At 36.5% G+C, this 27,737-nt stretch overlaps 1 protein-coding gene across 2 annotated transcripts in view; it reads left to right on the top strand.

The window, feature by feature from the left end:
• Positions 1-27,737, top strand: part of COMMD10 (COMM domain containing 10) — a 188,698-nt gene that overhangs the window by 99,019 nt on the left and 61,942 nt on the right. The gene's annotated exons all lie outside the window — the stretch shown is intronic.

The raw sequence follows: 27,737 nt of genomic DNA, 5'->3' as shown, positions 1-27,737 counted from the left end.
ATTTTACTGTCATGAACTGACACTCTGACTACACTGCAAAATTAAATGAGAAGAATGACAGCTTGCTGTTTGGTTTTAAGTCTTTAAAGCAATTGCCAGGAAGGTTTTTGGTTTACACAGAGTTACACATTCAATATGACAGTAATTCAAGTCTATGTCCCAACCACTAATGCTGAAGAAGCTGAAGTTGAATGGTTCTGTGAAGACCTACAAGACCTTCTAAAACTAACACCAAAAAAGATATCCTTCTCATCATAGGAGGCTGGAATGCAAAAGTAGAAAGTCAAGAGATACCTGGAGTAACAGGCAAATTTGGCTTTGGAGTACAAAATGAAGCAGGGCAAAGGCTAACAGAGTTTTACCAAGAGAACGCATTGGTCAAAGTAAATACCCTCTTCCAACAACACAAGAGATGACTCTACATGTGGACATCACCAGATAGTCAACACTGAAATCAGATTGATTATATTCTTTACAGCCAAAGATGGAAAAGCTCTATACAGTCAGCTAAAACAAGACTGGGAGCTGCCTGTGGCTCAGATCATGAACTCCTTGTTGCAAGATTCCGACTTAAATTGAAGAAAGTAGGGAAAACCACTAGGCCAGTCAGGTATGACGTAAATCAAATCCCTTATGATTACACAGTGGAAGTGAGAAATAGATTCAAGGGATTAGATCTGATAGACAGAGTGCCTGAAGAACTATGGAAGCAGGTTCATGACATTGCACAGAAGGCAGGGATCAAGACTATTCCCAAGGAAAAGAAATACAAAACAGCAAAATGGTTGTCTTACAGATAGCTCTAGGAGGAGGCCTTACAAATAGCTGAGAAAAGAAGAGAAGCAAAAGGCAAAGAAGAAAAGGAAAGATATACCTAACTGAATGCATAGTTCCAGAGAATAGCAGGGAGAGATAAGAAAGCCTTCTTAATGGGAAAGACTAGAGATCTCTTCAAGAAGATTAGAGACACCAAGGGAACATTTCATGCAAAGATGGGTCGATAAAGGACAGAAATGGTATGGACCTAACAGAAGCAGAAGATGTGAAGAAGAGGTGGCAAGAATACACAGCACTATACGAAGAAAGGTCTTAATGACCTGGATAACCATGTGATGGTGTGATCACTCACCTAGAGCCAGACATCCTGGAGTGCAAAGTCAGATGGGCCTTAGAAAGTATCAGTATACTCCACAAAGCAAGTGGAGGTGATGGAATTCCAGCTGAGCTATTTCAAATTCTAAAAGATGCTGCTGCTAAAGTGCTGCAGTCAATATGCCAGCAAATTTGGAAAGCTCAGCAGTGGCCACAGGAGTGTAAAAGGTCAGTTTTCATTCCAGTTCCAAAGAAGGGCAGCGCCAAAGAATGCTCAAACTATTGCACAGTTGCAGCACTTCACATGCTAGCAAGGTAATGCTCAAAATCCTTCAAGCTAGGCTTCAACAGTACGTGAACCGAGACACTCAAATGTACAACATGGATTTAGAAAAGGCAGAGGAACCAGAGATCAAATTGCCAACATCTACTGGATAATAGAACAAGCAAGGGAATTCCAGAAAAATATCTACTTCTGCTTCATTGACTATGCTAAAGCCTTTGACTGTATGGATCATGACAAACTAGGAAATTCTTAAAGGGATGGAAATACCATACCTCCTTACCTGCCTCCTGAGAAATCTGTATGCAGGTCAAGAAGTAACAGTTAGCATCAGACATGAAACAACAGATTGGTTCCAAATCGAGAAAGGAGTAAGTCAAGGCTGTATATTGTCACCCTGCTTATTTAACTTCTATGCAGAGTACATCATGCAAAATTCTGGGCTGGATGAAGCTCAAGCTGGAATCAGGATTGCCGGGAGAAATATCAATAACCTCAGATAGCCAGATGACAACACCTTTATGGCAAAAGCAAAGAGGAACAAAAAAGAGCCTCTTGATGAAGATGAAAGAGTAGAGTGAAAAAACTGGCTTGAAACTCAACATTCAAAAAACTAAGATCATGGCATCTGATCCCATCACTTCATGGCAGATAGATGGGGGAAACAATGGAAACAGTGACAGACTGTATTTTCTTGGGCTCCAAATTCACTGCAGATGGTGACTGTAGCCATGAAATTAAAAGACACTTGCTCCTTGGAAGAAATGCTGTCACAGACCTAGAGAGTGTATTAAAAAGTAGATACATCACATTGACAACAAAGGTCCATATAGTCAGAGCTATGATTTTTCCAGTAGTCATGTATGGATGTGAGAGTTGGACCATAAAGAAGGCTGAGCACTGAAGAATTGATGCTTTTGAACTGTGGTGTTGAAGAAGACTCTTGAGTCTCTTGGACAGCATGGGGATCAAACCAGTGAATCCTAAAGCAAATCAGCCCTGAATATTCGCTGGAAGGACTGATGCTGAAGCTGAAGCTCCAATACTTTGGCTCCCTGATGGGAAGAGCCGACTCACTGGCAATGACCCAGGAGGAGAATGGGATGACAGAGGATGAGATGGTTGGATGGCATCACCGACTCAATGGACATGAGTTTGAGCAAACTCCTGTTTTCACAAACAGGGAGATTGTGAAGGACAGGGAAGCCTGGTGTGCTGCAGTCAGTGGAGTCCCAAAGCAGTGTTGGATACTAGTGAGCAACTGAACAACAGCAACAAAGTTGCCCTGCCTGTAAGTAGCAGAGATGGGACTAGAACTTGACTTTTGCATTCTCAGTCAAATTCTCTTTCTACTGCACTAAATTCACTTTCTTGAAAGTGAAAGTGAAGTCGCTCAGTCGTGTCCGACTCTTTGCAACCCCATGGACTGTAGCCTACCAGGCTCCTCTGTCCATGAGATTTTCCAGGCAATAATCCTGGAGTGGATTGCCATTTCCTTCTCCAGGGGATCTTCCCAACCCAGGATCAAACCCGGGTCTCCTGCATTGTAGACAGACACCTTGCCGTCTGAGCTACCGGTAATATGAATGGTTCATATTAGGTAAATTTACAATGAGTCTTAAGTTATTGTTTCTTTTTTTTTTTTTTTAAAGTTATTGTTTCTTATCTCATATTCACTTAGATATTTTCTCATCCCTTCTTTTCTGTACCTTCTGCTTTAAGTTTTCTTTTGGATCTTATTCCTGATTATGTTGATTATTTAGAGAAATATCTGCCATCATTCTCTATATTATAATCAGAAGGAGAGTTGGAACATAAATGTTTTCCCTCTTAAATTCATTTGAATAACAGAATATGTTAAGTCAATTGTAACATGCAAACAGAACCCTCATGCGGTGAAAGTGCTTACATGCTTAATAAGGATTCAACACCATAGTTGCAAAATTGAACATCATTGTACTCCATCTTAATGTTAATATTTGATCTTACTCATAATGGTTGTTTGTATGTAAACTTTTCATTTACTATAGAGGTCGTAGTATAGGATATTAAAGAAGACATTCGACTAAAACTTCATTTTTCTTATGAGCTCCCACGTACCCATAGCAATTTTAGACAACACATGCTGTTTTACTGGAAGAGTAACTAGAGGATATAGTCTGATCACTCTGTACCTCCCATGGTAAACCTTCTGTTTGTTTTGTGAATTTAGTGGTTAAAGATGCATGATAAAACTTGTCATCTCTGTTAGATGCTGCTAGATCAGATGTTAATAAAATGGCTGCCTAGCTTCTGTAGTTCTTCTTTTTATTTCATTAAATAATCAGTTTCCTAGATGGTCATACATCTGGTGTGTCCAGAATCTTCTTTCTCTGAAACACTCAAATCTACAACATAAGTTTTAAATTCCAAATTAAAGGGAGGAGGAGGATTATTCATAAGTGAAAATGTTCTTCAAACTTATGAAAGAAAACAGAATTTTTCGTGGAAATTTATTTTCACATTTCTGACCATTGTATGGTTTTCCTAGCAGTACAAAACAATTCCGTGCAGTCCTCTCATTTAATTGTTGAAGCAGAAAAGTACATTAAATCTTAATTAGCCGTACTACTGTTGGGGAAAAAGTTACATATTCAGTTAAGATGATTTGTTGAGAAAATACACATATGTATACATATACATTTGGATATGTGTGTATTTGTATATGCACATATATGTATATATACACACATGCATATGTGTGTGTTTTGTTTGTATGTATATACTTAATATTCCTTTCCAAATACTATTCTGTTTCATACCTTGGAAAATATAAATAACAAAAAAAATATAAGGTGAAGATAAATTTAAGTTGTTAAACCACTTTTTTTTTTTTTTGCCTTTAACATCACAGATATTAAGAAAACTTGAGGACTTTTAATTTGGTTTAAAAAATTTTTAGCATCTCTTTGTTTTTTATTTTGTTTTCTTGACCTGCTCAATTACATATTTGCTTCCTGTTATTCTCAGGGTTTTTTATTTCTCTAAAACGCTTTGATTTCCCCTCCACTGATTCTTTTCCCTCCGTTGTTTATGTACATCACTTACATGGTAGTATCTAAAAGACAAAAAGCAATTTAGACATAAAGTTGAATAACATTTTATTGTTCTTAATTCTGGAGATTGTTTACTGAGGTTATTATTTGTTGCCCAGTTATCTGCATGTCAGGTATTCAGGATGTCAGTCACCAGACACTTCACATTGAGTTCTGGTGGGCTTATGGTTGTGTATTTTGCAGAATTCATGAAGGCATTTTCTACAGATTTATCATGAATTTATGGTCATTGGAACTGTCTATACTTCCTAATCCATTTGTTCCACGGAGTAGTCTTCGAGTCAGAACAGCAGTTTCCATTTCCCTTATGGGTAAATGAACCCACACATACATTTATCATTGATCTCTAGCACTGGAAAAATGTAGAAAGTGGATGTTTGCTCTGTATTCGAAGGAGGGAGAATATTTGGGGAGAGCTTTTCTGAAAGCAGAATTGGTGGAATAAAAATTTATATTCACCCTAAGGGAGATAGACTGTCAAAAGCAAACTAACCTCTTTGGTGGATGTTTGAATCAGGATATAGTCCAACCACAGTAGAGTATTTAGTTTGACTTTTCTTTGAGAAGCAGGGGAAACCTGTGGTTTTGGGCTGGCAGGCATGAGGACGCAATCACCCTCTCCTCTCCCTTCCTTTCCCCCAAATTATAAATAGAAGTGTGTCCAAATAACTGCAGAGATACAATCTAGCTTCTCCCTTTTCCTGTTTTAATATGCTTTTTTATTTTTTAAGAATTAAAGTTAGCAAACTTGAGAGAGAATCTAAAAGTACTTTTTCATTTTTTTTGACTTTTAGTTGAGTTACTCGAATTAGATGCAATTATTGCATTGCCATGTCTATTGTATTATATGCAGTCTAGAATACTTGTTCTTTTTACTCCTGTAATCTTGGAATAAACACTTCATTTTTAGCCATTACAAATAACAATAGCTGTATTTTTAATTAATGTGAATTGTATTTTATTTTAACTAATAGTTTAGATATATCTATATATCCAAGTCAATCCACTGAAATGAATAATCCTCTATATCAGGAAAGGACATCAGTAAGATTCGAGATTTCTTGACTTCCTTGATCCTTCTTATTAGTCTTTCAAGAGATTACATAAAGATGATACAGGTGTTTTATTCATCAGGTTTTCTTCATTGATTTTTGGAACATTGCATTATCAGAGAGAGAGGGAGGGAAATCAGTAGTTTTTCTGTATCACATTGCCCACCTTTATCATTCCCATTCTTTCTTTTGGCCATTATTTATCAGGGACCTACTGTGACCCAGACATTATACAAAGCTCTGACAATAAGTGACCATAATCATTTCAGCCATTATGGACCATTAGTAGAGAAGGTCCATAAATCAGGATTCCTGAGTCTCACTGCCTGGGTTTTACTCTTGGTTGCACCACTTCCTGGTGATGTTGGACAAGTCTCTTCATCGTTGGTTTTGATTTCCTTCTTGCTAAAATGAATATAACAGCTCTAAATGAGAAAAATGTGTGGATTAAATGAGGTAATACATGTAAAACATTTAGCACAGATGTTAGGAGAGGAAACTTATAGTTTAGTATCTCTAACCCTGTTTAAAAAAGTGATTTGACTAGCTTTATTTATTTGGTTATAATGTTTCTATTTCACTTTTAGAGCCTTTTCCCAGTGTAGTGCCCTCTGAAATATACTCTGGTCAACTTTTCTGTTTCGAAAAGCTCCTGAAAGTCTATCATGTCTTGGAAGCTTCCTCATTTAACATCTCTTGGCCAGACATTTCTATCCATGTAACACTCATGACCCTTGTCACATGCTGGCAGTGATGTACAGTTACTTCTTCCTTGACATGTTGCTTCTTTGGATTGTTCATTTGCTTATTTGAAGTGTGACTCCTGGGTATCTTTTTCAGTTATTTATTATCTGTTTCTTGTTGTAAATACCTTGAAGGGAGGAAACCATAGCAGTCTGCACAGTAGACATTTAATAACTGAAATAAGTTGAAACAATTTCCATTCTCAATAGAGGAGAATATAGCTTTCTTTCACCAGGCTGTGTGGTTGAGAATAGGACTATCAGAACTGTTCTACTGTCTTAGCCTTTAGATGCAGGGGTGTACCAAGTTCAACTGAACCCTTTGTAAAATGAATTAACCTCTTTCATTCTTAAGCGTCCACAGTTTAGACTGTATTTTACGGTTTCAACTGTGTACTGTTTCTCCAGTGTAGCTCATTTCTTGGATTAAGCTTTGTGAATTTCTTTTATTGTGAATAGTAATTTTCTAAATTTTTTACTTTTGTTTTGCTTTTTGATTCTGTTTTCTGTGATGTTAGCATGCTCATTTTTGACTTCTTTCCCATAGCCCCTTGCTTTCTTCCAAGTCTTACTCTGAAGCCTTTTGAAGCTCTACAATTAGATTACATTTATTGACCATCCTATCATTAAGCCATATTTTCTTTTTTCCTTTTTATTTGCAATTTATATATTATATGCTTTATTTTGACTCATTTAATAAATGATTAAGTCTCCTGCTTATAATTCTGTATGGAAAATTTCATTTTCATTTATTTTTCTTCCTTCTTGTACAAAAACTGGAGATCGAGTGTAAAACTTTCTGGATAAGTACATCCTGAGGTTTTGTATGTGTGTGAATGTATACTCAATTGCTTCAGTCTTGCCCGACTCTTTGCAACTCTGTGGACTGTAGCCCACCAGGCTTTCTGTCCACGGGGATTCTCCAGGCAAGAATACTGGAGTGGGTTGCCATGTCCTCCTCCAGGGGATCTTCCCCATCCAGGGATCAAACCTGCATCTCCTGCATTGCAGGCAGATCCTTTACTGCTGAGCCACTGGGGAAGCCCACAAGACTTTGTATACTTGGCCCTTAATATTTTCATTGCTTTTTTTTTTTTTTTAAAGAGCAAAAGGTTGTCACCTGATTACCAATCATATAAGATGCCTGTTTGATGTGACAAATCTGTCTGTTAAGACTGATTTTCCACTTAGTATTTCCTGGCAACACAAAACCAAGTATAGAGCACTCTGTGCCATTTTTAGTTCTTAGGATGTAGCATGCGAGACAATTCTCATTTTTAAGAGCAAAAATAGACTAGGAGAATCAAAAAGACTTATGTGTTATTTCTCCATTCATATGGTTAATATAGGCTACTGTGTGTTGGTATTATTGAATCTCAACCCAAATTTCTTATCTCCTGTTGAATTGTTATGAATTCAAATAAAAACACTAAGAGAAAAAGTTAACATTAAAAATACAGAGGCAATTGGTAATTAGCACAGGGAGTGAAATTTTACCTTAAGTCATAGTATGCTCATTAAAACATTTAAAATTTTAACTTCCTCAAGGTACCACTTAAAGGATTTTTAATTTTGTACTTAAAAAAAATTTCTTTTTATTGATCGATCTGTTTGTCAGTCTTTATTTTTAGCTACTCATTCATTGAAATAGTGACATATTAACTAAAAAAATAACTTCTCGGGGACTTCCCTTGTAGTCCAGTGGTTAAGAATCCACACTTCCAGTGTATTGTTCTTGATATTCATTCCAGACATTACATATATCAGTAGTTTGTTGCTTTTTTGTTGCTGAAAGTATTCCATTTTATAAATGTACCAGTTTGTTTATTCACCTGTTGAAGGATACTTGTTTTCCTTTTTGTTTTTCAGTTGCTCAGTCGTGTCCAACTCTTTGCAACTCCATGAACTATGGCATGCCAGGCTTCCCTGTCTTTCACCATCTCCTGGAGCTTGCTCAAACTTATGTCCATTGAGTTGGTGATGCCATCCAACCATGTCATCCTCTGTCATCCCCTTCTCCTCCTGCCTTCAGTCTTTTCTAGGATCTTTTCCAGTGAGTCAGCTCTTGGCATCAGGTGGCAAAATTATTGGAGCTTCAGCTTCAGCATTAGTCCTTCCAATGAATATTCAGGGTTGATTTTTCTTAGGATTGATTGGTTTGATCTCCTTGCAGTCCAGAGGATTCTCAAGAATCTTCACCAGCACTACAGTTCAAAAGCATTATTAGTTCTTTGGCACTCAGCCTTCTTTATGGTCCAGCTCTCACCTCCATACATGACCACTGGAAAAACCATAGCTTTGACTAGATGGACCTTTATCGGCAAAGTGATGTCTTTGCTTTTTAATATGCTTTCTTGGTTTGTTATGGCTTTTCTTCCAAGGAACAAGCATATTTTAATTTCATGGCTGCAGTCACCATCTGCAGTGATTTTGGGGTCCAAGAAAATAAAGTCTATCACTGTTTCCATTGTCTCCCCATCTGTTTGCCATGAAGTGATGGGACCGGATGCCATGATCTTAGTTTTTTGAATGTTGAGTTTTAAGCTAGCCTTTTCACTCTCCTCTTTCACCCTCATCAAGACTCTTTACTTCCTCTTCACTTCCTGCCATAAGGGTAGTGTCATCTGCACTAGCTGAGATTATTGATATTTCTCCCTGAAATCTTGATTCCAGCTTGTGCTTCATCCAGCCTGGCATTTCACATGATGTACTTTGCATATGAGTTAAATAAGCAGGGTGACAATACGCAGCCCTGACACACTCCTTTCCCAATTTGGAACCAGTCCGTTGTTCCATATCCGATACTAACTGTGGCTTCTTGACCTGCATACAGGTTTCTCAGGAGGCAGGTAAGGTGGTCTGGTATTCCCATCTCTTGAAGAATTTTCCACAGTTTGTTGTGATCCACACAGTCAAAAGCTTTAGTGTAGTCAATGAAGGAAAGATAGATGTTTTTCTTGAATTCCCTTGCTTTTTCTATGATCCAGTGGATGTTGGATCTCTGGTTCCTCTGCCTTTTCTTAATCCAGTGTGGATTAAGACGCTGGATTATCTGGAAGTTCTTGGTTCACGTATTTTTGAAGCCTAGCCTAGATTTTGGCAATTATAAGTAAAATGACTATCAACATTAAAAAAAAGAGAATCCGCACTTCCACTGCAGGGAGCATGGGTTCGATCCCTGGTCAGGGAACTAAGATCCTGCATGCCATGAGGCACTGCCAAAAAAAAAAACAAAATAAAGAAACCTTCTAAGCACTTGATGTTATTAAGATTATAGATATATAATCTTTATATACACACACACATATGTATACACACACATATATATATGTAAATACATACAGATATGCTGCTGCTGCTAAGTTGCTTCAGTCGTGTCCGATTCTGTGCGACCCATAGACGGCAGCCCACCAGGCTCCCCTGTCCCTGGGATTCTCCAGGCAAGAACAGTGGAGTGGGTTGCCATTTCCTTCTCCAATGCATGAAAGTGAAAAGTGAAAGTGAAGTCGCTCAGTCGTGTCCGACTCTTAGCGACCCCATGGACTGCAGCCTACCAGGCTCCTCTGTCCATGGGATTTTCCAGGCAAGAGTACGGGAGTGGGGTCTATGTTTATTTGTGGTATTTGTAAATTTTTTCCTCTAAGAAGAAGAATATTTATTTACAGAGTTATTGTTGACTGATTGTTGGAATGACAACAGAGGAAGATTTGAAATACATTCTAAGTATTACTATAGAAGATATACTCAGTACTTTAACAACTGTCTAAAAACCACCTAATAAATGAGTGTGTATCCGATGGCAGGTATTCATACTACAGACTTATTATTAGATAGAGTTATTCATCCAAACATGTATGAATAACTATCATAATTATTGTATTCACACCCCATACCCATATCAAATCTGTCAACAAATCCTGTTACCTTACTTTCAGAATATGTGCTAAATGTAATTATTCTCACTACCACCTACTTCAAATCAGATTTCACTTTTTTTTAGAGATACCTGACACATTTTATCAAAATTGGGACCCTGTTTCCCATCTCCACATTCTTTCCCCTTATTTCATTTTATTTTTTTTAGTAGAGCTTTCCACTTTTTGATATTATATCTTTTTTAAAAAACTTATTTATCACCTGTGATTTATTGTTTGTTTCCCATTAGAATGTAAGTACCGTGAGGGTGAGGAATCTGTCTTATTAATCCAGTGGTCACTAAATGTAGAACAGTGCTTGGCACACCTTAGGTATTTAAGAAAATGAATACAGGAAGGAACAAGTGCTGTGGAGACACAGAAACTTGATGTGAGCCATCTAACAATTTTCTGCTTAGCATATTTTTTTTTAATTAGGGAATGAGTGAATGAATGAATGAATTCAAAAATTAGGCTTTGGTAGTCCACTTGGAAAAATTATTTGTCATTATCTACTAAAATTGAACATACATATACCATATAACTCAGAAATTCCACTTCTAGGTATATACCCAACTGAAATGCAGATATATATTCACCAAAAGCCATGAATGACAGTGTCCATAGCAGTGCTATTCACGAGAGCGCAAATGTAGAAACTGCCCATATAAACAGTAGAATGGATAAATTGTAGTATGGTCATATAACAAAATACTATACATCGTTGAGAATATATGAAGTATAGTATTGTTAGATTGTGAATGAATTGTATAAATATAATGTTGACTGAAAGAAGTCAGAGGCAAAATAACACATATTATATAATTTTACTTATATAAAGTTCAGATCTGTTTTTAGATGTCAGGATAGTGTTTATCCTTGAAAGGATGGCCCTGGAAGGGGAATGAGGAGGGACTTTTAGGGTGCTCTGGTGTTTTATATCTTAAAGATAGTACAACATGCCGTTAGTGCAACATGACAGTCCTAGCCTTAAAAGAATTAACTTAATGAAGGAGCAGCTAACATTAGGCTAAGTGAAATAACTGATGTATAAACTGCTTTGAATGAGCAGAGGATGAAATAATTTCTTTTTATTTAATAGTTTCCTCAAAAACCAGGTAATTTAATGACGAAGAGGTTAAACTCTTTTTAACAGATATAGTCATAACTTATGGCAAACTAGAACATTCCTTAAGAGAGAAAAATTTTATTTCAAAAGTTACAAACTGAGTTTTTAAATGTTTTGAATCACAGCAAGTTGGAAGTGATCAATAAAAAATGTAAACACTATTACAATACAGTGTCAACACTAAGAAAAATAAAATTTTATATCAATAATATCATTGATGAACCAATGGAATGTCAGGTGACAAACATGGATGAGATAGTGTTGGCACAACCATCATATTGACAGAGATGTGAAGGTCTGCTGCTGCTGCTGCTAAGTCGCTTCAATTGTGTCTGACTCTGTGCGATCCCATAGATGGCAGCCCACCAGGCTCCACTGTCCATGGGATTCTCTAGGCAAGGGTACTGGAGTGGATTGCCATTTCCTTCTCCAAGGCATGCACACATGCTAAGTAGCTTCAGTAATGTCTGACTCTGTGCGACCCTATGGATAGCAGCCCACCAGGCTCCTCTGTCCACGGGTTTTTTGAGGCAAGAATAATGGAGTGGGTTGCCATTTCCTTCTCTGATGTGAAGGTCTGATATTTGCCAAATACTTATGCAGGGAAATTAGAACTTGTATACATTGCTGGTGTCAATGTAAATTGGTACAGTCCTCTTTGAAAAGCAGCTGTATGATGCCTAGTAAGTTTGAAGATGCACAAACCCTATGGCCCAGCAGGTTATCCTTCCAGATGTCAACCTGAGCAAATATTGTACATATATGGTGGAACTGAGCAGAACCCTGCAGGACTCCCCAAAGTACAAAGGCTTCTGTTTGTCCCTGGCCTCTTGTTTGTAGAGAAACAGAAATCTCTCAGTCATCCCTGAGTCACAAAAGAGCAGGCTTGAGCAGTTAATGGTTGGGACAATAGAGTAATAGACTCAGTGTCTGATGCACATTCCTTAGTTGTTTTAAAGATGCTATCACCACCATCAGAGGGAAAAAGCTAACTGCACCATGACCAAACTGTAACTGGAACATAAGCTGCTCCATCGTAAGCAGTACTGAATCTATAGCTAGCACTATTTGAAGAACTGATCTTCAGAGAATGAAATTAACACAATTGCTCTTAATAATCTATATGTTTGTGGGCATCAAAATAATTATACCTTGTTTTGCCTGTATATATAAGAAGGCAACTAAAATTGTGAGCAAAGAGGCACCACAGACCTGTCTTCCACTCTAGTTATACAACATCATATGTCAGTGTGAAGAAATTATGGAAGATGGACTTTTCCCCCTAATCGCATAGAAATGAAATGTTGTCTGACAAGTAGGGATTTGTAAGTAGCTCTTTTAGCTCTTTGCCCCTTTCCTGTTTGTCAATTTTTGTCCCTGTTAAGCCTTAAGTATAAAAATGAGATCACTAGGTAACATTTAACCTAACTCCTGATTTACATTCTACTAAATGCACACAATACCTTGCCTAACCTGTTGATTCTTTCCCTCGACTGAAAGAAGTAGGAGTGAAGAATTAAGTAGTTAATTAAAGAATGCCTTGCTCTCTAACTCCAGCAGCCCCCTTAACAATCCTGCAGGCAGACCACATGGGCATAATAACATCTGAAGAAAGATAGTTAACTGTCAGCCATCCTGCACACAATGGAAAATGATGCAGAACCTAACCATCTGCTTCAATGATTAACTGAGATCACTTCCCCCTTTTCCCTTTAAAAATCACATAGCTGAGCAGAATCTTTAGAGTTGGTTTTGGGGACATGAGTCCACCATCTCCTTAGTTGGTAGGCTTTCTTATTAAAGTAACTTTCTTTCTGCCAACATTTGCCTCTCCACTATTGGCTTTTGAGCAGTGAGCAGCTGAACCTGAGTTCAGTAACAATAGGATGATTGTTACATTTGCAATAGTGACAAAGTGAAACCGTATTATGGCCTATTCTAGCTGGTTAAGTAGGTTTCTTTAAAAGTTGACATCATATAACAGTCAGAATGGTAACATGACAGTTCCATCTTGCCAAGATTAATAAATTTCAAAAATCAGTGCATATTAAAAAGAAAAATTGCAAAGAAACAAAAATTGTGTAAAAATTTAAAATACAGTAGTATTAATTTTTAATGTAATGAAAATATTTGCTAAGTCATGTCCAACTCTTTGAAACCCCATGGACTGCAGCACACCAGGCTTCCCTGTCCTTCACTGTCTCCTAGAGTTTGCTCAAAGTCAGTGATGTTATCTAACCATCTCATCCTCTGCCATCCTCTTTTTTTGCCTTCAATGAAAGTATAAAGACTAAAATATTCTCATACCTTATAAAGTATCTCTACTGAGAAAATACTGTACTACAGTTTCTTTCTTCTGCAAGAGTATAACTGGAGGTATGGGGAAATAAAATGAAGTATAAAAGTTTATGTTATTTGAAATTGCCATTAACTAAGCAAATTCAGTTTTAATGCCTGATACATTGCTAAGAAAACTCAGCAGCAGCCACAGGACTGGAAAAGGTCAGTTTTCATTCCAATCCCAAAGAAAGGCAATGCCAAAGAATGCTCAAACCACCACACAATTGCACTCATCTCACATGCTAGTAAAGTAATGCTCAAAATTTTCCAGGCCATGCTACAGCAGTACGTGAACCATGAACTTCCAGATGTTCAAGCTGGTTTTAGAAAAGGCAGAGGAACCAGAGCTCAAATTGCCAACATCCTCTGGATCATCAAAAAAGCAGGAGAGTTCCAGAAAAACATCTATTTCTGCTTTATTGATTATACCAAAGCGTTTGACCGTGTGGATCACAATAAACTGGGAAATTCTGAAAGAGATGGGAATACCAGACCACCCGATCTGCCTCTTGAGAAACTTGTATGCAGGTCAGGAAGCAACAGTTAGAACTGGACATGGAACAACAGACTGGTTCCAAATAGGAAAGGGAGTACGTCAAGGCTGTATATTGTCACCCTGCTTATTTAACTTCTATGCAGAGTACATCATGAGAAACACTGGGCTGGAAGAAGCACAAGCTGGAATCCAGATTGCCGGGAGAAATATCAATAATGTCAGATATGCAGATGACACCACCCTTACAGCAGAAACTGAAGAAGAACTAAAGAAGCTCTTGATGAAAGTGAAAGAGCAGAGTGAAAAAGTTGGCTTAAAACTCAACATTCAGAAAACGAAGATCATGGCCTCCAGTCCCATCACTTCATGGGAAATAGATGGGGAAACAGTGGAAACAGTGTCAGACTTTATTTTTGGGGGCTCCAAAATCACTGCAGATGGTGATTGCAGCCATGAAATTAAAAGACGCTTACTCCTTAGAAGGAAAGTTATGACCAATCTAGATAGCATATTCAAAAGCAGAGACATTACTTTGTCAATAAAGGTCCGTCTAGTCAAGGCTATGGTTTTTCCAGTGGTCATGTATGGATGTGAGAGTTGGAGTATAAAGAAAGCTGAGCGCTGAAGAATTGATGCTTTTGAACTGTGGTGTTGGAGAAGACTCTTGAGAGTCCCTTGGACTGCAAGGAGATCCAACCAGTCCATCCTAAAGGAGATCAGTCCTGAATGTTCATTGGGAGGACTGATGTTGACACTGAAACTCCAATAGTTTGGCCATCTGATATGAAGAGCTGACTCATTGGAAAAGACCCTGATGCTGGCAGGAGGAGAAGGGGACGACAGAGGATGAGATAGTTGGATGGCATCACTGACTCAATGGACATGGGTTTGGGTGGACTCCGGGAGTTGGTGATGGACAGGGAGGCCTTGTGTGTTGCAGTTCATGGGGTTGCAAAGACTTGGACATGGCTGAGCGACTGAACTGAACTGGACATTACCAGGAAATCATGTTATGTGAAAGAGCTTGGTAATGATTATTTAGCTTGCTATTTTTATTCATTAGTGTTTTAATATAAATTTATGTAAAGGAATTTCTAGTGAGGCTCAAATCACATACATAGATGAAGTTTTTCAGTTGCTTTTCAAATATGTGGAAATTTTAAAATACATCGATTTTGAAGGTCAGAAAAGTTTGATGCATATCTGTTTGTAACTGCATTTTATATACACACTTGCATGCAACAATTCATGATATAAGATTATATTATACAGTGATATTTGAAACTTTAAATATACATATAAGATAATGAAGTGTAGTGGCTAAGAGCAGAGACTTGAACTGCATTTGAATTCTAGCCCTGGCAAGTTGTTATAATTTACCCATTTAAGCCTTGGTTTTCTTAGGTCTTGTTAAATAGAGATAATTTCTACTTCATTTTGTTGATTAAATGAGAATTTGTGTAAACTACTTAGTACAGTTACACAGCATACTCAGGAAGCCATTGATATTTTAATTCTAACTTCTTTCTCCTGAAAAACAATTAGATAAATATGATTTGAGTTTCTGATTTAGCTCTCAAAGTTGATGAGATTCATAATGTAACTCAGAGTAATATAAATAGTACCTGGAGTGAAACAAGCATCTGTAGCAGTGGTTTGATGGAAAAATATAGCTAGAGTTTCAATTTGAAAAGCCCTAAACTTTGTCCTTTGGTTACCAGACTTACTGTGGATTTCAAAATCTGCGGATGCTCAAGTCCACTGTATAAAAAGGTGTGGTATTTCATGTAACGTACACTCTTCCTCCCATACACTTTAAATCATCTCTAGATTACTTTTAATACCTAATAGAATGCAAATGCTATGTAAATGGTTATGAATACAATGTAAATGCTATGTGAATAGTTGCTGGTGCATGGCAAATTCAAGTTTTGTTTTTGGGGACTCTGTAATTTTTTTTACAAGTGTTTTGATCTGGAGTTGATTGAACCCACAGATGCAGAACCTGCTGATATGGAGGGTCAACTGTACTTTCCCCTCTTAAAGTTCTAGGAGTAAAAGTGGTAATCCTCTCCCCAGGCACCCTTCTATCTTGTGAGGAGTAAGAATGAATATACCCGCATATCTAAGCCTGTGGTGGTGGCCCTTTTTGCTTGGGGCTGGGGCTTTTTGGGGCTTATAAGAGGAATGAAGATTAAAAAAAGAGGTTCCAGTGACAGGAGGCACTGAAGTGCCATGTTGTCCTGGCGGAAAGGATCTTGGGGTGAGGAGGTGAGTAACGGAAGATATAAAATGGTAGGCCAGGGCTATAGGTGCAATAGAAGCTCTGATTTTTAAAAAATAATCATTCCAACTGTACACTATTGCAAGAAATACTCTGGGTATTTTGTTGAAATTATGATAGATAATGAATATATCACATTTTGGACTTCCCTGGTGGCTCAGATGGTAAAGAATCCACCTGCAGTGTGGGAGACCTGGATTTGATCCCTAGGTCGGGAAGACTCCCCTGGAGGAGGGCATGGCAACTCACTCCAGTATTCTTGCCTGGAAAATCCCCATGGACAGAGGAGCCTGGTAGGCTACAATCCATGGCGTTGCAAAGAGTTGGACATGACTGAATGACTAAGCACGGTACAGCAAATCACATTTTCTCATCCCAATCTTCTTTAAGAAAATTAAATGGATTTCTAATTGTTTTAACATGAAATTGTTGTGTAAGTTAGAACAGACATTGAAGGCTATCAGTAAACCCAATTAGAACTTTATAAGAAATAAAGAATTGTGTAAATATATCTGATATTTAACTTGTTTTAGGGTGTCTATAATAAAATATCTGTCACAGTTCTTTGTGGTCAGTGTTTTCAGGAATAAACTTGGTGTATCATATTGATTTCTCTTAGAAGATTGGGTTTGTATCTTTTATCTCTATAAACTACACTATGATTAAAGTTCCTTCTAGAGGATGTGAATTTAATAAATATGTTAACAAATAGCTATCTATGGAGATCGTATACTTTATTTCTTGTTATCTTTTAGAGACTCGTCGTGATATTACTTGCCAAGGAGGCTTAGGATATGAAAGCACAGTGTACTCTTTTTATTGTGAGAAGTTCAAAGACCTTCTGAATATATTAATGATTAGCACCAAGCACTCCTTGATATTTATTCTACTAATAATGAGTTGTAAAGATGCCAGAGTCAAACTGAGAGGTGAATGCCAGGCTCCTTCACTAGCTGGGTGATTTGCTATTTCATATCCGTTTCCAGCTTTATTTTAGTTTGATTCAAATGTGGGCCTCTACAGAATGGCCAGTTACCACCGGCCTTGACCCTTTGGGTCACTGTGAAAATACTCACTGAATATCAAAGGTCTGTGTAAGGATATTTAATCTGTATGGGTTCTGTCTCCAGAAGGTCTGTGAAAGTCCTGAAATTGCTACATTTTGTGTATGTGCACATACACATTTTTTTTCTGAGAAGATGTCTGTGTCATTTATGAGTACTGTCAAGTCTGTAACCCAAGAAGGGTTAAGTACCAGTGGGTTCATTTTGAAACCTTTTCAGAAGTGTCTTATATAGAGTAAACGTTTGCCATCTCATTTCCTTGATATACAGCATGTACCTCTGGAGAAATGAGGATACCACATGTGTTTATTTATCAATCTTATTTTAATTTTACAGTCCAGAACGTTTGTGGCCTTTTCATAATATAGTGGTATTTCTTTTTATGTGCATTCATATTTTAATGCAAATGCAGTGTCACTGAGTGAATGTGATTGATAAAATGTGAATGATGCTTTGCATAGTTTTATTATTTATGTACCTGAGTTCATTATTAAAGGGGGAAAGAAGGAATTTATCATATTTTGCATGCAGTTTTTTCATGGAGTAGAACAATTTTAAAAAAGTTTTGGACTGTATAAAATTTTCATATTCAGAAAATATCTTTTTTTTTATAAAGAAAATACTGGCTTTTATGGAAGTGCTAAACCCTAACACGTTCTGTAGAAATAGGATCTTATCATACAGAAAATGGTAGTATCATATATAGACTAAACCATGGTTGATTATTATGAGGGTATGTGAATATTTTGTCCTATTTGAACTGGACTTGGTGATAGAATCAGAATTCTTTAAAACTTAGCTGTTGCTCCTTGGATCTTTGTGTTGCCTAAAGGGAAACAAACTTCCTAGAAAGTGGAACTCTAGAGTTGAAGATGAACAAGAAGATTAGAAGATGTAATTATGATCTGAGATTAATTAATATTTTTAATGAGACAATGAGTAATTTATTTCAAAATTCGAACACCCAAGGTCATAAAATTTATCACTACATTAATGAGCAAATGTGGAGTTATTTTGCTGACTTAGGAATTAAAATTTTAAGGACAAGATTTTTATTCTGTCACCAAACAGAGCACAATGGTTGTGTTAATTAGTGAAAATACTAGAATTAGTAGGGGTGTTGACTTGTTACTGGCACTTTATCATATTACTTCATTTGAGATAAATAATACTGCCATTTTGATGAGGAAACTGAAACAGAGTAGCTTGTTCAAGGTGTTCTTTGAGACCTTTAAAACCAGGCAGTAATAGGTGCTCAGTATTTGTTAAGTTGAATTGCATTGATATCTGTGAATCTCTGCTGCTAAGTCACTTCAGTTGTGTCCAACTCTGTGCGACCCCATAGACGGCAGCCCACCAGGCTCCCCCATCCCTGGGATTCTCCAGGCAAGAACACTGGAGTGGGTTGCCATTTCCTCCTCCAATGCATGGAAGTGAAGAGTGAAAGTGAAGTCACTCAGTCGTGTCCGACTCTTAGCAACCCCATGGACCGCAGCCTACCAGGCTCCTCCATCCATGGGATTTTCCAGGCAAGAGTACTGGAGTGGGGTGCCATTGCCTTCTCTGGTGAATCTCTGATCCCTTCCCTTTTCAGTGTTTCCATTTCCCCATTTATCTGTGGTTAAATCAAGGTCTAGGCTCCCAGGCCTTTATATATATATACGGAAATGTTCCCAGTGAAATATATGCCATCCTGTCAGCGAGCTTTTCTATCATTTGGGAGAAATGTGACCTATATTACATAACTCTGTGTAAAAGGTGAGTGCAGTAGATTTCTTATACCTCTGTTTCTTCTTATTCATCACCAATTACTAGACTGAAAATTGGTTGAAATACTGAAGGTCTTTTCTATATAGCTTTTTTTTTTGTCACTAGAGATGTTTCCTTATTTTTCTTAATAATTTGGGTAGTTAAGCCATCTGTAATATAGTTTTTACTTTGATTTGGTTTCTTTAGAGAGAGTATATTTTGTAGATATACCATAATTCTACTTTTGCACTCTCTAGTTTTGCTGTAACCTTGTTTTAAAATAGTGGTTAGTTAATTCTGTGAATGATATCAAATTTGTGTGTTGTGGAATATGAGAAAAAGAAATGAAAATGTTGTATAATGAGCATTTTATAAAGATCTAAGCCTATGAAGAAAGTCTATATAATAGATAATACCTCAGCATATTTTAAATGTTATAGCTAGTATTAGTGCCTTATAGTCAAGTTCATTTAGTTGAAGGGAATATGATAGAAAATACTATTAAGTGATACCCTACTCCATCTAACTTTTATAGAAGGGAGCAGTTTTTAAAAGTTTGTGAAGATATCATATTTTGTTTATGCAGGTGTGTGCTTAGTTGCTCAGTTGTGTCCGACTCTTTGTGACCTCATGGACTGTAGCCTTCCAGGCTCCTCTGTCCATGGGGATTCTCCAGGCAAGAATACTGGAGTGGGTTGCATGCCCTCCTCCAGGGGATCTTCCCAACCCAGGGGTTGAACCCAGGTCTTCCGCACTGCAGGTGGATTCTTTACCGTCTGAGCCACCAGGGAAGCCTATGCAGATGTAGTGCTGGTGCTGTATTTAAAAATAAATGGCTTTTTTCCTTATTCTCATTTCCTTATAATCACTATTTTAATATGGCCTAATTGTTTAGGTCAATCTAGTGTGTGTTTTTTTATTTCAAATGAAGATTTCCTCTGTGAAGGAAATTTTGGTTGAGTATTAGAAGATAGACTGAGTATATAGAAGAAAAACAGTATTTTTCCTGTTTAATATAGAGCTCAGACTGGAAAAGTCACTCCTGAAGTTGCCCCTGGGGAAAGGAGAAGCCTTATCATTTACAGAATTGATGCCACAGGGACAGTTGTTTTAAAGTAAGGCAACCCAGACCATTATAGCATTAATAACTTTTCCCAGTTAGATTAGAGGTTTAATCATAAAAGAACACAGTGTCCAGTATTTTTGACACAAGGTTTTTGCATATAGAAGAAGCATTTTTTAAGGCAATTCTTTTTCCTTAGATTTATATTTTTAGCCATTATGTAAAAGTTTTTATTGTTGGAAAAGGAATAGATAGCGAACTGATCAGAAGATTTTACATTGAGGGGAAAATTTGAATTTTTAGTGTAAGTTTTGTAGTATTTGTTAGTAAGATTTTCTGTTGATTCAGGAGATTTTTTACTTCTGCATGATATACTTTACAAGAGTGAGGAAAGGCTGATCACATAAAATACACATAGCATGTATATAATATTTATATGAACCAGAAAGTTTTGTTCTTATGCTTTCAGTAGAAACATAAGACAAATCTCATGTTCTCATTGAAACAATTTCCAAAATATTAGGTTGTGTTTTTAATTAAGACTTGTATTTTCACCAAAATTATTACAAACTTCATAGTTAATCACCAGTAAATTTTATACATGTCCAGATAGAACTTTCTAAAGTGGATATAAATTAAATATAGCAGCTCTATATTTTATTTAAGTTTTTATTATAGCTTATAATTTCTGTGCTGTATCTTTAGTACAAAAAAGATGAACATTTAAATTAGGGCTAAGATTCAGAAAGATGCAGAGGGGGGTGCAGATGATAGATTTTAATAGATCCTTTTGAAGGTCCTTTTGAGTAAACATAGTCATTAAATAGCCATGTAAAAAACCCAAAGATGTGTATATTTTTATGAAAGAGTTTTTAAATTCTGAGATATAAAAGAAAAAAAAATCCACTCTGATTCTACCACCCAAAATCAACTGCTTAACAGTGAACTTACAGATTTTGATTCCTGTGTAGATTTGGGTTGTTTATAAATTTTCACAAAAATGGTTTTGCTTTACACAGTTTCTGAAGATACTTGCTAATGACAACATAACACAGTTTTCTAAATAAATTGACCCAACTTGGTAGACAAAACCTACAGTATTTTTATTTGAAAGTTCATGAACAGAATATGGGCTAGCTTTAGGAAGGAGTTTTTCTGATTGAGGTTTGGGAAACATTTTCAGAAAACAGGAAAAGTGGAACCATATTTCCAGGAAGCAGTATCTTGATGAGAGAAGGATATAAGAAGGAATAGATACCGTAAGAACCCATTAGGCCCAATCTTGGGTAGTAAAGTATTAAAGACTCAAATAGAACTTCCATTCATTCTTTTGTGGTTAGAAAATTTTAGCTAGCCTTGAGTAGGTCCTTGACTCCTCCCTGATGTGAACCTACTTAGAGAGCTTTGTGGACTGAATTCTGTTCCCCCCAAATTTATATGCTGAAGCCATAGCCTCTAATATGATTGTATTTGGAGATAGGAAGGGGCTTTAAAGGGTTAAATGAGGTTGTAAGGGTGAGTCCCTAAACCAATATAAGAGATGTCCTCATAAGAAGAGGAAGAGACACCAGGATTGCATGCACACAGAGAAGAGATCATGCATGTGACAGAGAAAAGACCAAGCGAGAAGACAGCTGTCTGCAAGGCAAGTAGAGAGGCCTCAATAGAAACCAACCATGCTGGCACCTACATCTTGAGCTTCTAGAACTGTGAGAAAGTAAATGTCTGTTGTTCGGGCCACCCAATCTGCAGTAGCTTGTTATGATAGCCCTAACCAACTAATAGAGAGTAAAATTGCTTTGTCTTTTCTTTTTAAAGAATAATGGGTCCCCAAAGAGATCAGTTGCTAATCTGTGGACCCTGTAATGTTATAAGGAAAAAAGATCTTTGTAGTGTTAAGTTAAATGTCTGGAGATAGATTATTCTGGATTGTCTGGATAGGCCCTAAATACAGTAAAAAAATGTCCTTATAAGAGAGGGCTGAGGGAGATTTGACACGAGCGGACATAAGAGAAGCTGGTGGTGTCCCTCAGGTAGAGACCAGAGTGATGATGGCCACAAGTCAAGGAATACTGTCTGTCAGTAGAAGCCAAAAGAGGCAAGAAATAGATTCCTGGAGGGAGCATAGCCCCCGACACCTCGATGTTGGCTCCGTGTCACTGTTTTCAAGTTTTGTGAGTGAATAAATTCCTGTTGTTTTTAGCCATCAAGTTTGTGGTAATTTTTTATAGCAGCCATAGGAAACTAAAACAAATAGCTAGTAAAAATACCAAATAATTTTTAGCATCTGTTGAAGCAGTCTTAGGATTTTGTGCCCTGTGATATTTGCTTCTTATTTTATAAAGTAGGGAATTATGTTGGTTATTTTTCTCTTGTTGAGCCATCATCTTATTCTTGGGTAAACTCAATTTATATTTCTGATTTTTTAAATATACTAGTGAATTTGATAATATTTTGATAGTTTACTTAGAATTTTTTTTAATTAAGGAATGAAATTAGTCTCTATTTTTCCTTTTTTATACTGTTTTTTGTCAAGTTTTGGTCTTAAGGTTATCTCAAATTTGTTGAATGTGTGGCTAGAATCCAGATTATCCTAATTTTGAAAGCCAGACATCAAAGCTGAATCTTCTGATGTAGGCAATTGTGAGAGCTATTGTTGGTTCTTAATCAGTAGAAGCCTCATGAAAGGGGTAGTTTAGAAAATAAGACATAACAGTGCACTTAATAGCTGTCTATAGTTATCTATAAAACAAGAGTCAAGTCTTACAGTCTCATATAAGAAACCCAGGAACTGAGTTTCTTGAACATATTCCACTGTGTTCATGTTCTTTAGGAGACTTACATGGGTTTTGAAACATTCCATTGGGAAGCCAAGGAATTCTAAGCTACTTAGGAGTGAATGACTGCAAGGTGACCGTACTTATCTTTGCCTTTTGATTCTTTTTTTCCCTTTTGTTTTTGGAGAGAATCATAGGAATTATAGGCATCATAGAGTCATAAACTTTGGGAATGTTAGGGGATGATACAAAAATGTCTGTGTAGATCAGAGTTTCTGAACTGTGGCCTTGGATTCTGTGAGAAAAGCAAGAGAGAGAGATTACTGAGGATCCATGGATCCATATGTAACCCAAGCCTTCAGTTCGGTTCAGTTGCTCAGCCATGTCCAACTCTTTACGACCCCATGGACTGCAGCATGCTGGGCTTCCCTGTCCATCATCAACTCCCAGAGCTTACTCAAACTCATGTCCATCGAGTTGGTGATGCCATCCAACCATCTCATCCTCTGTCGTCCCCTTCTCCCAAGCATTTATCTCAACACTAAATAAATAATATTAACATTCACCTGTTAGTCCAGATTTTCAAATATGCACAATTATTTCATTAAAAAATCTGTATCATCAAGTGAACAATCATATTTTAAAATTTGTGGTATAAACATACCACAAATATGTTAATATTTTGAAGTACCGTTAACCTGCCTACTATCCCATGATAGTTTGTAAATTTTTGGTTTGTTTTAAAGGGACTGTCTTCTAATTAAACACCAATTGCTTTATCTTACTGTTGAGGATGTTCATGGTTAGGCTGTCACTCTTGTTTACACTGCTAGTCAGTCAAACTCCTGGTCAGAGCCTCTGTGTTCAAGATTCCTTAAAAGTTTTATGAAGAAGCGTTCCTAGATTTGTAGTACTAACTATTAGTCTTTAACTGAAAAAGTAAGGATATCTGCATCTTTTGACCTTGGGCTGTGCATAGTGAATTTTATATTGCTGCATTTTGAAAGTTAATGAGATATCTTCTGCTTTTATAAAATTATTCCTAATTTTTTTTTTCATACTTTCAGTTTAGTGAACTCTTTGAGATGGTCCAGCTGATTGTTTTGGATGTAATGTTTTAGTTCTAGGCACCATTCTTTGTTTAAATGGATAGCAAGTCAAGAAGCAAATAAGGGTGAATTTTTGGAGTCTTTTGTTTATTTTTCAGAGTTTTTCTTACCAGAGAGAAAATAACTAGGCAGGAAGACAGTTCAACGCCCCTCCAAAAACAAAACAAAACAAAACAAAACTGTGTAGCAGGTTTGTGAGATGTACTGAGTCCATTGATCTGTGCATGCCCTTTAGCGAGAAGGTGGATATGGGCAAGCCTCAGCGCATCAGCCAGCACTGATAAGTGTGTGATAATTCCAAAGAGAGATATGGTGAAAGGGAGAAAGAAAATGTTAATGTTCCCTGGGATACTGAGGAGGGCATAGAGCACAGTTAAGAAATTATGATGACTTACTCTCTAGTGATAGTTAAGTCCAATTGAAACCTCTTTGTTCTTGTGAAAGTATTCCCAAAGTTGTAAAGAATAAATAGTAAGACAGCTTATGTGGATCTTAAAAAGGTTAGTTTTGAGTATTGGAATTAAATTTTTCTTGCACTGTCTTATTAATGAATTATTACAGTTCTTTACATATTCTAGATACAAGTACTTTATCAAATTTGCAAATATTTTCTCCCAGTGAGTGGTGTGTCTTTTCACTTTCTTTATGATGTCTTTTTCAAAAGCGGAAGTTTTTAACTTTGATGATCCAGTTTATCAAATTTTTCTTTTATATGATTGTTTTTAGTGTCTTATCTAGAAAATTTTGCCTAGCTCAAGATCGAAAAGATTTTCTTGTATGTATATTTTCTTCTAGATGTTTTATAGAGGAAAAGGTAGTCTTTCAACAGGGAATGTTGGAACAGTTAGATGTTTACATGAATTAACCTTTTCTCCAGATGATTTTGGGTTTCACCTTTGTCTAAAATCAATTTGTCATAAATGAAAGAGTTTGTTTCTTGACTTTCTCTTCTGCTGCATTGATGTAGAAGTTCATCTTTAGACCAGTTCCACGCTATTCTGATTATTGTAACTTTATAGCAAGTTTCTTCAATTGGGTTGTGTAATTCCTTTGACCTTGTTCTTTTTTTTCAAAATTATTTTGCTTGCTTTACATTAGCATTTCCATATATAAATTAGAACCAGCTTGTCAATTTCTAAAAAAAATATACTTATTGTGATTTTGTTAGAGATTGCATTTAATCAGATGAAGTGGGGAAATTTTCCACTTTAACAATATTGAGTCTTTCAGTGTATAAATATGGAATGTAGCTATGTATTTTCATTTTCTTTAAATTCTCTTAATCATGTTTGGTAGTTCCTAGTGTGTAGATCTTGTGCTTTTGTAGCTAAATTTATAGCTAAGGAATTTTTTTAAAGCTCCTGTGAGTGGAATTATTTTCTTAATATCACTTCTGAATTGTTGGTAGTATATAGCACTAAAATTTACTTTTTAATTTTTATTGGAGTATAGTTGATTTACAGTGTTGTGTTAGTTTCTGCCATAGAGCAAAGTGAATCAGTTACACATATCTACTCTTTTTTATTCTATTTCCAAATATATTATTACAAAGTATTGAGTAGTGTTCCCTGTGCTATACAGTAGTTTCTTATTAGTTATTTAGTATCTCTATAGTAGTGTGTATGTGTCAATCCTGTTCTCCCAATTTATACTTTAATATTGACCCTGTAGCCTGTGACTTTGCTAAATGCATTTCCTGGTTCTAGTGTTTGGTTTTGAAACTTTCTTAGGAGTTTTTACATATGTCTGAGAATACAGACATTTTATTGTTGTTGTTTTAAAGACGATTTTGCTTAATGTTAGGATTGCTGTTGCACCAGTTTTTTAAAAATTGGAGTCATGATATAATCACCATTATATTACCTTATGTCAGTAATTAAATTTTATAGACTTTATTTTTATAGCAATTTTAGGTTTACCAAAAAACTGAATAGAAAGTAGAGTTTCCATCTATTCCATCTCTCCCTGCATAGTTTCTCCTATTTTAATATCTTGCTTTAGTGAGTCCTTTTGATTCAACTGATGAACCAACATTAATACTTTATTATTAACATAAACTCCATACAGTGAGGTAACGTTTGCTTTAAGTAATCATATATCTTCTTTAAATTAAGAGAAGAAAGGAAAATTTTTGCATACTCTTATTTTTACCCATATTTTACTCATACCCATCTTTTCTGTAGACCTGAGTTGCCTTCAGTCATTCAGACTGAAGAATTTCTTTTAGTGTTTCTTGTTATTCAGGCCTGCTGACAACATATTCTCTGTTTTTGTCTGAACATGTACTTATTTTATTTTTATTATTGAAGGATTGGACTTCCTGGAAATAGAATTCTTGGTTTCTGTACTTTGACTGTGTTGTTGCAGTATCATTGGCTCCATAGTTTCTGAAGAGAATTCAGCTGTCAGTCTTATCATTTTCCCCTTAATGGAATTTCTCTGGCCCCTTTCAAGATTCGTTTTTTATCTTTGACTTTCAGCAGTTCGTGTTATTTTTAGTATAAATTTTCCTTGTGTTTACCTTAGCCTACTATATTTTCCATCAAATTTGGGAATTTTCCATCCATTATATCTCTGGATTTTTTTTTTCTCTTTTATCACCTGTCCTGCTGAGATTCCAGTTACATGTATTACATGTACTATCTCATAGGCCTCTGATGTTCTGTTCATCTTACTTCAGTCTTTCTTCTCTTTTACCTTTGGCTTGGGTAATTTCTATCACTCCAACTTCAGTTTTACTGACTCTTCCCCTACCATCTCCACTTTGTTGTGGTGCTCATTTGGGGGTATTTTATTTCAGTTACTATACTTTTCAGGTCTGGAGTCTCTCTCTCTTTTTTTAAATTTTTTTTGTTTCCTTTTTTTCCCTTGAGATTTCCTCTGTATTCACTCACTAATAGCATGTTTTCCTTAAATTTCTTGATCATAGCTTCTTTGAATTACTTATCTGCTAAATTCACCATCTGAGACCAGGGTATACATTTTTGCTGAGTATTAATTCACATGTCTGGAAATTCTTGCTCCTATACTGGATATTGTAGGTTCTATGTTGAAGTAACTCAGCCTTCTGTCATATTCTTTAGAGGACCTTGAGTTTTCAAACCAGTAGGCTTGCTTGATGGAGTAGGAAATGGCATCCCACTCTAGTATTCTTGCCAGAGAATCCCGTGGACAGAGGAGCCTGGGCTCACAAAGAGCTGGACATGACTGAGCAACTAAGCATACAGGCTTGCTTGAATTGAAATTGCAAATATTGTCTTCTGTGCATTTTACAGCTTCCTGTTAGTGTTGTTCTTGTTGTTTTTAAATAGCCCAAACCCTTGTAGGTCTCTCTTGTGACTACAAACTTTGGCCATTAGCCCCAAGATTTGGGCTAAAATGGTGCTCATCATTTGTATTGTTTCTTTGCTTCTAAGGGTTCCCTCCTAAATGATAGTAGCTGTGATGACTTTGGGCTCTCTCCTCTGATAGTTAAGTCTGTCCAGAGTCATCTTTCTCACACTCAGACTACAAATAACTGATGAATTAACTCAGTGAATAGTATCAT

Source organism: Bos mutus, chromosome 7 (genome assembly GCF_027580195.1).
Source record: "Bos mutus isolate GX-2022 chromosome 7, NWIPB_WYAK_1.1, whole genome shotgun sequence".
Lineage (NCBI taxonomy): Eukaryota > Metazoa > Chordata > Mammalia > Artiodactyla > Bovidae > Bos > Bos mutus.
The sequence above is the reverse complement of the archived record's forward strand: the minus strand, read 5'-3'. Positions and strand labels throughout refer to the sequence as shown.